The 10,777-nt window shown below is 48.4% G+C and overlaps 1 pseudogene; it reads right to left on the reverse strand.

The window, feature by feature from the left end:
- Nucleotides 1–7,940, reverse strand: part of LOC125134626 (uncharacterized) — a 46,834-nt pseudogene extending 38,894 nt beyond the window's left edge.
- Between the last annotated feature and the right edge of the window lie 2,837 nt (nt 7,941–10,777).

A 10,777-nucleotide genomic window follows, 5' to 3' on the forward strand; every position in this document is an offset into this window, starting at 1 on the left:
ATCGCGGTCAGTTTATGCGCTGTCCAGAGCCGGCCTTCGGAAGTCTCTGTCAATTAAACTCTTGTTGGAGACCAGCGCATTATCAATTTTTTCCCATGAGCTTTGATCAATATTTTTGGCTGTTCTGTCCTTATGGAACCGGAACAACGTCTGTCCCCATGAGGGCACCCATTTATTTACATCTTGCAGATGGTCACATAGGATTTGTTACTGAGCTGAGCTGCTGGGAATCACTTTGCTTGAGTGTCAGTCAGAGGGGAGATACAGGGAGGCTAAGGGAAACCAAAGGTGGAGTGAGTGGAAAGGGAGCAGCTCTGCTAATGTCATGGTCTGAAAACATCCCCTTCTGCTTCCAGGGGGGCTCAAAAAGGAGGGCAATTACCTTGGGGCTGCCCTGGCTGCTTTGTTGGTTTCTGTGGGTAGGGCTGTGGCTTGGGCTTTATACCCATCCAGGGGCCACTGGAAACTGGATGAGCAGAGATAGAGGAAGCTCTTAGGGCAAAGCACATTAACTCTGGGAATTCCTCTGCCACCGTTCCATTTCTACCCCATCATTGTCTTTTTGCCCAGGCATCTTTATGTGCATCCCCACGTTGCCAAGTAGAACATGGATCTTTCTCTTCAGACCCACTGTCGGGTTTTTGAGGGCATCTTAAATAGCAAGGAGAAGAAAGAAAAGAGGGAGATGGAAGAGGATGATAAAAAGGCTCCAACTAAATTGGGGCCTCTGTTCCCCTCCCCTAGGCTATTTAGGTAGGATTAGATGCTTTCTGTGATTCTTGGAGAGTCTGTGTATTTGAAGGGCTGCAGAAAAGTGAAAGAGGTGAATGTGCTTCCCTTGTAGAGAGCCCAAAAGGAGGGCTGCTGGGTCCCTGGCACCCCCAAGTGTGCTCAGGCTAAATGCAGCCCTCTACTTGCAAGGCATCGCTTGACTGACTTGGTTAAGTCCTGTGTGTGTGTATGTGTGTGTGTGCGAACGGTACAAGAGAACAGTAGGTTTAGGATGCCAAGGGGCAGCAGGTGGAGTAGGGAGCGCAATGGGTGGAGGCAGAGATCTCTGCAGAGAGCCGGGCTCTGTGGCTGGACACTCAGGTTTCGGATGGAAGGTCACGATCATTTCTAAAATGAATCAGTAGGTGAGCAGAAGTAGCCAAGCCTTTGAAGGGCGATGAGTAGGGGAAAATGAACCCTCTCCCCAACCTGGACTATTGGGGGGCAGTATCAGGCAGGTGAAGAGAAGCACACCTCCACACTGGAACTAAGATCCAGTTGACAAATCCAAGCCACGACTTCCGAGGTGGGGCATGTGCATAGTCACAAGGACAGTGTCATCTTCCCCTTTTCTTCATCAACTATCTCCTTGACCATGTATACAGCCTTATAAGATGAAACAGCCCTTAACATCATCTCCATGCCACTTGAATTTGTCATGTCTTATACGCACATACATACCCCGCCCCCATACTCACACTCACACCAACACCCACACAGGCTGCAGCATCTTCCCTCACCTAACCCTTCAGTACCCAGAGACACAACACAGATTTTCACACCCTCGAGCCCTTCTCTCAGTATGTCACATGGGATTTCCCTTCCAAGTTCAGAAGCTGCTGCAGTTTCAGCCACTGTCAACCAGCGCTCCCAGCTTCCGGCTGGCATTTTGGCCCTCCAACATTCAGTTTTCCTTTGTATCTGCCTAGGGTGTTGGGCCTCATGTTCTACGGCACCTCACTCCCCTCTACAGACTACTCATTCCAAATCCTCTGCAGTGAGATCCCTCCCAGGTGGGTTTGGAAACTGACCACCTTCTGGTGAAGTGGAAGGTGGAAGTCCTGCAGTGTTTTCCCCAAATCCATCAGAGGCAAGTGTGATGGACTCTTTTCTCAGCCAAAGAGGTAGCGTCTTGGATATTTCCTCAGGCACCACTCAGAAGACCCTCTCCCATCCTGGTCTCTAAATGAAAATAGTGAGAATGACGATGATGGTGATATGGTGATGATTATGATAACACCAGTGTCCTTGCTGGAGTGTGATTAGATCACTGAATGTCAGGAACGCCCCCTAACAATCAGCTCTTTGAAAGCACTCAGAGAACTTTACAATAGGCATGAATGGAGGTGAGGTTTGCATATCTATGGCATCCATTTTTCTAATTGTTTTCCTTTGCCTTATTTTTGAGCTCTGACTTCATTCAAGAAATGCTTTCCCTTTTGTTTTTGCATGAAAAGTCGCAAACATCAGCCAACTAGAGCAGGCAAAGAGGGAGTGAAAGTACACCAAGGGGGTTCTTTCAACCCCATCTAGAATTCCCATTAAAGTCGAGTTGGGGGCGGGGGTGGGTGAAGAGTGTTAACATCTCCGCTGAACTGCAGTAAAATCTAGGCCAGCTCTGGTTCCCATATGTGTGGGATGCGCTTAGTCATGCTTGCTCATGGATGCATATACGTGCACATGTGCAGATTAATTTATCTCTCTGTGTGTATGTGTATGTGTGTTGATTCTGGAAGGAATTCTGTTTAAAAGAAGGAAGTCTGTTTAAAAGATAAATGAAATCATGTACAACCAGCAAATAACCCCCAGAGTCTTAAATAAACTAATCATTTTCCAATAGTTTTTTCTTTGCTCCTAAATAGAATGTCAACATCTGGAATTTGGAGATTTTTTTCTTTTTTGATGGGGGCAATGATTACTATTGCTAATTTTCTTTAGTGAAACTTAATTTTTAAAGTGTTTTTCTACTTTTTTTTATTACAGCTATCACGTTTCTTACAAGGCAAATCTTTGTTTTAAAAGCTATACGTGTGTGTCCAGCCATCCTGCCAGGGTCTCTCTTTGGGCAGAACTGAATTTTTATTCTTCCAAGTATTCTCTTTAAAGTTCCTCTGAACTGAACTGATGCCCATGCTGATACTTCAGCTTTACTGTCTCTTAGACTCATTTGCAAACAGAAATCAGATAGAACCTCACTAGCTTTAATTCACATATCTCAGGAAAAACACCAAAAACAGTGAGCTCTCTCAGCTAGAGTCAATGGCGAAAACTCGATGTTCCAAGAATTGTTACATCTTACACAAAAATATGAGACAGAATTTTATGATAATGGTAACAAAGTGCCAAAATACAATTATAACCCTTGCCCTTTCCCTTTCTCCCAGCTGCATCCCAAATCGAGGGGCTTGAAGAATCTCATACTCAGATACCATTGAAACAAGAGGTTGTGCATCCGGTGATGGGTATATTTTAAAATGATATGCTCTCCGGAGCTCAAAGCACAGAAGGTTCCCTTACTTGGTCTCCACCCTCCCTGTCGATGTAGTATGAAAGTGTGAGGGGGTGATGTCCCCCTGCAGCAGTGGCTCCTGGGTTGGGACCCCCACTCCCAAGTGGGGCTGCCAATAGAGTAGATTTTCCTCAGTGCATCAGGGGAAAATCTCAATGCAGAGAGGTCACCCAGGCCACAGATCTGTTCTGACTGGTTAACAAGAGGGACTGTGATATGGACTTGGTGGTTTAGATTAAAATGCATCACAGGCTCTGGGAACAAGCACACATCAGTAGTAAAGGCTGTTTAAACCTTTGGGGACAGCCCTATGTTTAGATTACATTAATTCATAAATATTATACTAAATACCACTTAAATTGGACTTAAATGACTTCAAAGATAATGCATTATAATATGGCTATCCAGAGAGCACTAGCCTTTATGTCTCCCAGTAACTCAGTCTTTGCTGCCTCTTATCCTGCTAGACAAGACCAAAGTTATGAATGGATTGTGGCTTGTTCATGTGTGATCCATTCACTGTGTATGTATATGTATTAGCAGGCATGACTATGTGTGTGTGTATGTATGTATTTTTAGTTACTGCATCTGTTCTCCAGGAAATACAAGTAATGAAATAGAAATAAATAAAAAGTGAGAGAAGGGAAGAATTAGACCAATGGGTGACCTGTTTCCCTCTCCAGGGGAGAAAAATTCTATAGGAAGGGGCAAAATTTGTCCTCAGCTCACTTCCGTTGCTTTCCTGGGAGTTTGCCTCTCCCCTCTTTAATCAATAGTACAATGTTTTTCTTTTTGGAGCCTAGAAAAACAATCTTTCTCAAAGTGCTTCTAATGGGGGAGAGAAGGAGACTCTGAGTTAGCCGGGAGAGACTTTGCATTAAACTGGGTTTTCTTGGCTAGGTGTTGTTTCTTCAAATTGTTCTGAGTTTTTTTTTTTCTTTTCTTTTCTTTCTCTCTCTGCCTAGCACCCAGATCTCCCCCTAACCATTTCCTTTTTGATCTCCAGGGGGTGAATTTATCTTGACAATAATTACCCCAGACCACAACTGCTATTTGCTGCCTCCCCAGCCCAAGAGCCTTTCTCCGATATGGCTGGGTTTGCTCCACAACACCCACCTACTCCCTCCTTCACAGACTCCCAATTTGACTGGAGTAATTGCCTTTTAAGGTTCACTCTACGCATGGCAGGTATTCCATTAACCCTTAGAACTCTTTTCTTCTTTAGTAACAAGAAATGGTAGGTGGCCAACAAACAGATACCCACCTGAAATCTCATGCACTTAATTTAGTTTTTACTTATTTTTTTTCTTCTTTTAACCAGTAACATACATATTCCATCCACACTGGAGGCCAGTATCCTGTCATGTCTCTCAATTTTATCCCACTATGATCCATTAGAAGTTAGAAATTCAAGAAGGGGAAAGAAAAAGACACAAATATACCCTGAAACCAGGCTTAACAAAGGCATGTGTTTGTCTTTTTTTCCCCCCAGCCTCATGTTGTAATTTAGAGTTGGGGGAAATTTAGAAGCCAAATGCAACCCTCATTCTTCAAGCCTCATCATATTTTTTGACTTAACAGTAATTAATCACCAATGGCAAGCGAGTAATTTTTTTAAGGTGGCCGGAGGCTTATTTTATCAGGATTAGCTAATAAATCAGGCTGTATCACTGAAGAAGGAGTTCCAACTCTTCTAGGACTGAATAAACCAGACCTTGGAAACTGTCTCATTTATTCAGCTCTCTTGGAGCTTCCAGGCACTGTTAAAGACATTGTAGCCCAACCTTGCCTATAAAAATCTGAGGGATGGAGAGGCAGGAAGTTTCATAGGGAGAAATATATGCTCAGGTTCTGAAGGGTGAGCTTTGACAATGAGGCACCCAGCATTCCAGAGCCAACAGGCCTACCTGTCCCTGACTGAGCCAGTTTAGGGAAGATTCTTTAGAAAATGAAGTTTTGCTTGTCCTAGAAATCTTGACCAGATATGTGTATGTATAGATATATGATACAATACATATGAGATAGCTATATCTTAACCTTCTCTACCTTCCTGATGCAAATGATGATAATTCCACTTCTTTTCTATAATACAAGGGAACCCAAATAACATCACAAACAGAGTGATGATACCAGCAAGGGGTCATGAGAATAAACAAGGAATATTGTTTAAGATTATCTTCATTTGAAATAAAGAAGCAAATAAAGTGCTCCAACCCAGATCTCAACGGAAGCTCAGCTTTCCATAACTGTCTTTTTTTTTCCTCTAGTGGGTTATGCTTTTTAAAAAAACTTTAAAATTTCAACCCCCCCAAGAACCTATAATTAGGATGGGCAAAGAATTTCCCACCTCTGCTTTTTAATTTATATTACTGCTACTTTAAAATCTGGGGACATATTAGAATGACAAAGGTTTGATACAAACCTTGATTAGCTTCTAGGGAGCTTGATTGGAAAGGAAAAAAACTACAGAGATACTGTTGACTTGAGAGGGAGGGTGAAAAAGGGAGAAACAGATATTATTTCGAAGACTGCCTCCCCATTCCACCTTTCCAGTTTCTCTTCTGAACAGACAGACATTTTCTCCATATTGAATAAAGGTTGGTTTCTCTCTCCAATACAGCCCCCACCCTCACCCCACCTCAACAAACCCAGTATATTTCCATTCTGCTGTGTTTTTGTGCTACTCAACATGCCATTAACTTTAAGATTTACTCCTCAGCAGGCAAGCTGGAAGATGTTAAAGCCAATAAAAACTGCTCTCTGGGACTCCAACTATGAAGAGTTTGGAGCTCTGCTTAGTATTTGGATGAAGGGAGGGCTGGAGAAGGAGGGAGGTTGTGATAGTGAAAACCACTGCTGCTTAGAGAACCAGACAGCTCCGCGCTCTGCACCTAATGTGCCGGAGGATCAGCTCTGTTCATAGCCCATTTGTGGCCAAGGATGAGGCTGCTCTCTATGTGTGGGTGTGTGTGGGTGTGTGTGTTTTCATCTTTAAAACCACCAGTTCCAAAACAGCATCTTCAGTAGCTCTCCACACTACTGTTTATTAAAAACGGAACGTCCATACACATCCCTTACAACTTCCTTAGCCCGGTGCTCCTTCTCTGCCTGACGATCAATCTCTCTCAGAAAGCATTTAACTTGCCCACACAGCTCCAGCCCCGATTAATTCCCGCTGCACATCCTATACATTACTGTTAGGGAGCAAGCACTGGGCTAATTTCGTCACCCACCAGCCACCCACACACATTCTACAACTGAACACGTTTGGGGATCTGCTTTGAAGATAATAAAACAAGAAGAAAACAAGCAGGCTGCAGATAATTCCCACGACCACTTTCCTAAAAAGTTGCTGGGTTTTAATTCTTTGATCATTCTTTTCCCCCCCTCCTCCAAGCACTCACTGGCAATGATTGCTTCACGGGAAAGAAATAATGCACTATAAACCTCTCTGCATGGTGAGTTTGGGATAATTTAGGATACACCCTCCAAAATGCATATCTTTCACACACAGATTTTTTCCCAAAGCCTTGCTTTTCTGAGGAGGGGATCATCCAGGCTTCCTTGGCCCCCCCACTCCACCCAGGGGAAGGCTGATTCCTTGCTAATTCTTGCCTTAGGTTTTTGTCCCTCCTTCCTTCAAACATCCAAACCCCCCCCCCCCACCACTTACACCACAACCGGATTATTGAGGCACACAGCTCGACAGGGAGAGTTTACTGTTAAATTGATAGCGAAATAAAAATATCTCTTTGCATTTGTCACCTCTCTTCTTTTTAGACGGCTGCGCTCCTGCTACTCTGGCCCGGAGCGGATCAGACCATCCCCTCTTAGTATTTTCAGCACCACGGCGATGGACAGCACCCTAGGTACGCGGTAGGCTGAGAGCCCGCCAGTCTGCTGCCACCGTCCCGGGCTCGGCCAGTGCAGCCGTCCCCATCCCAATCTTTCAAGTCGCTGTACGCAAAAATCCAAGCCCCGTTTTCCCTCGATCCTCTCTCTCCTTTTCTTCTTCTGCTCCCACTGCTCTCCCCAAGGCACCGCGTCTATCAGTTTCTTGCCCAAAACCCAGCCTTGCCCCAGCAAACAGCTCCCCACGCACCCCAGTCCTGGTCTCTGCTGCCCGAGCGCCTCCCTCCTCGGCGTCCGCCCGAGGCTCCCTCTCGCGCCGTCTCCCGCTCGCTCGTTCGTCGCCGGCCGGCCGGCCCGCCCGCCCGCTCCTTCTCCCCGGCAAAGTTGGGAGGGAAAGGTGCACTCACCTTTGTGCATGCCTGTGAACCTGTCCTTCAGGACCGTAAGCTCGTAGATCTTGCCGAACTCCTCGAAGAGGGGCTTGAGGTCCTTTTCATCCAGGTTGCGGGGGATCTGCCCAATGAACAGCTTGATGGCATCGTGGTCCTTCATGGGAATGGTCGACGGGTTCCCCGGGCTGTGGCTTAATCCGTTCATGTGCCCGGTGCTGCCCGGGCTGCTGCCGAGCCCGTTGGTACTGAGGCTCGCGTTGTCAGCCTGTCCGTTTGCTAACGTGGCCATCTTTATATACATAGAGAAAATCTTCTTTCCTTTTATTCTTTCTCGCTCGCACTCTCTCGCTCCTCTCCCTCGCAAGCTCGCTCGCGCTCACACACGCACACGCATACACACACTCGGGTTCTCTCCCCCTCGGTTTCTCTACACCTCGCTCTCCTCTCGCTCTCTGCTCTCTCTCTTTCTCCTCTCTTCTCTCGCTCGCTCGCGCTCGCGCTCTCTCTCCTCTTCCCCCCCCCTCCCTCCCTCTCTTCTCTCTCTCTCTTTCTCTCTTTCGGTCTGAACTGATTCTTTTTTTTTTTTTTTTTTTTTACATTGAACAGACAGGATCTCTGTCCTTTCCGTTTAAACAGGCTGGACCGGTTCAAGTTCCCTATCAGACCAGGGGTGGGGGCGGCTAGTGTGCGCGCGCGGAAGAGGGGGTCGCGGGGAGGGAAGTGGGCTAGATTTGGTGGGGGGGGCTTCGCGCGGCAGCGGGCGGCGGCCAGGAGTAGGGCGGCTTGGGGCGGCGCCGGCCCCGCCGCGCCTCCCCCGTCGGCGGCCCCGGCGAACAGCGGTGGTACAGTCCGAGACGGCCCCCGGCTATAAATAGCGCCAGGCTCATGGCTCTTCGGGAGGCGCTGAGATTCCCGGCCCCGGCGGCCGCGGGGACTGGGTGCCTGTTAGGAACCGGGCTTCTGGTCTCCTCTTTGCCTTTTGGGAGTTCTTTTTGTAATAGCAGCGGGTGCAACTTTTTTTTTTTTGTATTTTAAAAATATTGATTTTCATTTTCGTGTTGGTATGTAGGGGGGCGTTATCCACCGAGCTGCTCTCTATTAGGGCTCCAGGCGGGCGAAGCAAAGGCAGGGATGGCGGGCGGGGCGGCGGCGAAGGTGCAATGGGCTCTTTTTTCTCCCATCTGGTTCCCTTTATTTATTTATTTAGACTAGAAAAAGCGAGCCGGCTTGGAGGAAGTCCGTCCGGCGATCCGACTGCGCATTGATCAGTGTCGAGAGAAAAAAAAAGCTACATAAATATATATTATGTGGATAAATCTGTAGACAAGAGCGCTCTCTCTCTCTCTCGCTCGCTCTCTCTCTTGCTCTCTCTCTCTCTCGTGCGCACTCTCTCTTTCTGCTTTTTCCCTCCTCGCATCCCCAACCTGCCAGAGCAGCCCCAAATCTTCGCCCTCCCGCACGGCATCTACCGCCACCCGATCCACCTTGGAAGACGGGTCTGGGGAGCAGTTGGGCCGCGCCGGGGGGACGGGGCGTAGAGATTCGGGCCCGACCCTCGTCCCAGCCCGCCTGAGAAGGCTGGAGGTGGGTGTTTCCGTCCCGGACGGCCTTCCCGCCCGGGAGCGCGGCGGCTGGACTGGCAGGCGGATGGCGGGAGGAAGGTAGGAGCCGGGTGCCTCGGCCCGCTCGCCCGGCGAGGAAGGAGGCAGGTTCTGGGCACGGTGGCTGGTGAGCCAGCGCGAGGGACTGGCTTGATTTTGCCCTTGTCTGCTTTACTGGTTCAAATTGAAAAAAAAAAATTTTTTTCCCCCCTCTAAATCCACCATCAAAGAAATAAAGCCCCCGAATCGCTCTCCGGGCTGCGGCAGGACCCAGGCTCCCGCTGCGTGCGCTGCCCCCTCGGACTTCGTTTGCAGCACCTCTCGCTCCAGAAGTGCGAGGCTGGGAGTCACGTCTGCTGGCGAGAGCCAAGGGTCCGGCTGCCCAGCCCGGACTCCGCCAGGTTCCCCATCAAGCCCGCCGGGGCCAGGACGTCGGCTGCGAGGGAGAGGGAGTGGCTGGCGCGGGAGCCGGGTTCAAGCAGCCCCGCCTCTGGGGGCGAATGCTGGTGGTGAACTTGGCTTGGGAAAACAGATTTTCCTTTTAATGATATTTACATGCACCCCATCCTCTCCCACATTTGCGTTTCCAGGGCAGCCTCTTCTGGGCTTCAGAAGCCGGAGAAATTATAATAATGCTCCTGCTCCCTCGCAGGTTGCGGGGCAAAGCTGCTGGTGTGACCCTGGCTGGGCCCCCATCGATCCCTTTCCGGTGTTTTGGGTTTCTCTTTTCTTGCCCTCGGATTATGTGACTTTACTAGACGATACGTTAAAAATGTTATTTAAAGAAATGAGACCCTAGCTGCCTGAAAACCGAGACCGAGCCCGTTTGGTACAACCACAACGCCGAGCTCTCCAGCGCCAGGAGGAGGCCCGAGGAGGCCCCAAGGTTCGCAGCCCCAGGCCCCCGAAACCACCGGGGACACCTCTCCCTGAGGATCCAGGGCCAAAACCAAACAGCAAGTACAATTCTGAAAACTGTGGAACTTCATCTTTTCTTTTAAAGATTCTTCTGCCTTTGCTTGATGGAATCTTGTGTAAGTATAGTTGATTCATAACTCGGCTCAGGGCTTACATTATCCAGTGTTATATGATGGTCTAAGAAATGTCAAAGCTGAAGGAATGGAACAGAAACTCACTGGACAGAACCTCTCTGCCATGTGGCTGTGGGCTTGGTGTGCCTGTGAAGTGCTGTCATGAGGCAGTATGTCCCCCTAGTATGCACATGGAAGGTTTGAACTGGTGGCTTGGAGGTGTGTGCATATGTCTGGTCAGGATTGTGAGTGCCTGTGTGGGTGCTGTGTGGATATGTACAAAGACCTTGTCTGTATCCACAATCTGCTGTGTGTGTGTGTGTGGTGTGTGTGTGTACACCTACCAGGCTGAGGTCCCTTCCTCCTCTTTTCCTCAGGACTGTCAGCAGAGGCAGGTAACTTTGTTCAAAACATCTCCTGCCACTGCTCCTTACCTCTCAGGATATCACAATGGCGTGGGATGTATTTTCTGCCATAACAGGGGAGTTAGGAGAGTAATTCCTCCTTGAAGTCTCTTTTTCTCCCTCCCCACGCCCCCAAAGTGAAGCAAGGACAAGAGGAAGAGAAGAAAGCAAGCCAGTGGGGGAGGAGGGCTGAGAAAAGAGGGATCTGCACAGGGGA

This window comes from Phacochoerus africanus, chromosome 8 (assembly GCF_016906955.1).
Source record: "Phacochoerus africanus isolate WHEZ1 chromosome 8, ROS_Pafr_v1, whole genome shotgun sequence".
Taxonomy (NCBI): domain Eukaryota; kingdom Metazoa; phylum Chordata; class Mammalia; order Artiodactyla; family Suidae; genus Phacochoerus; species Phacochoerus africanus.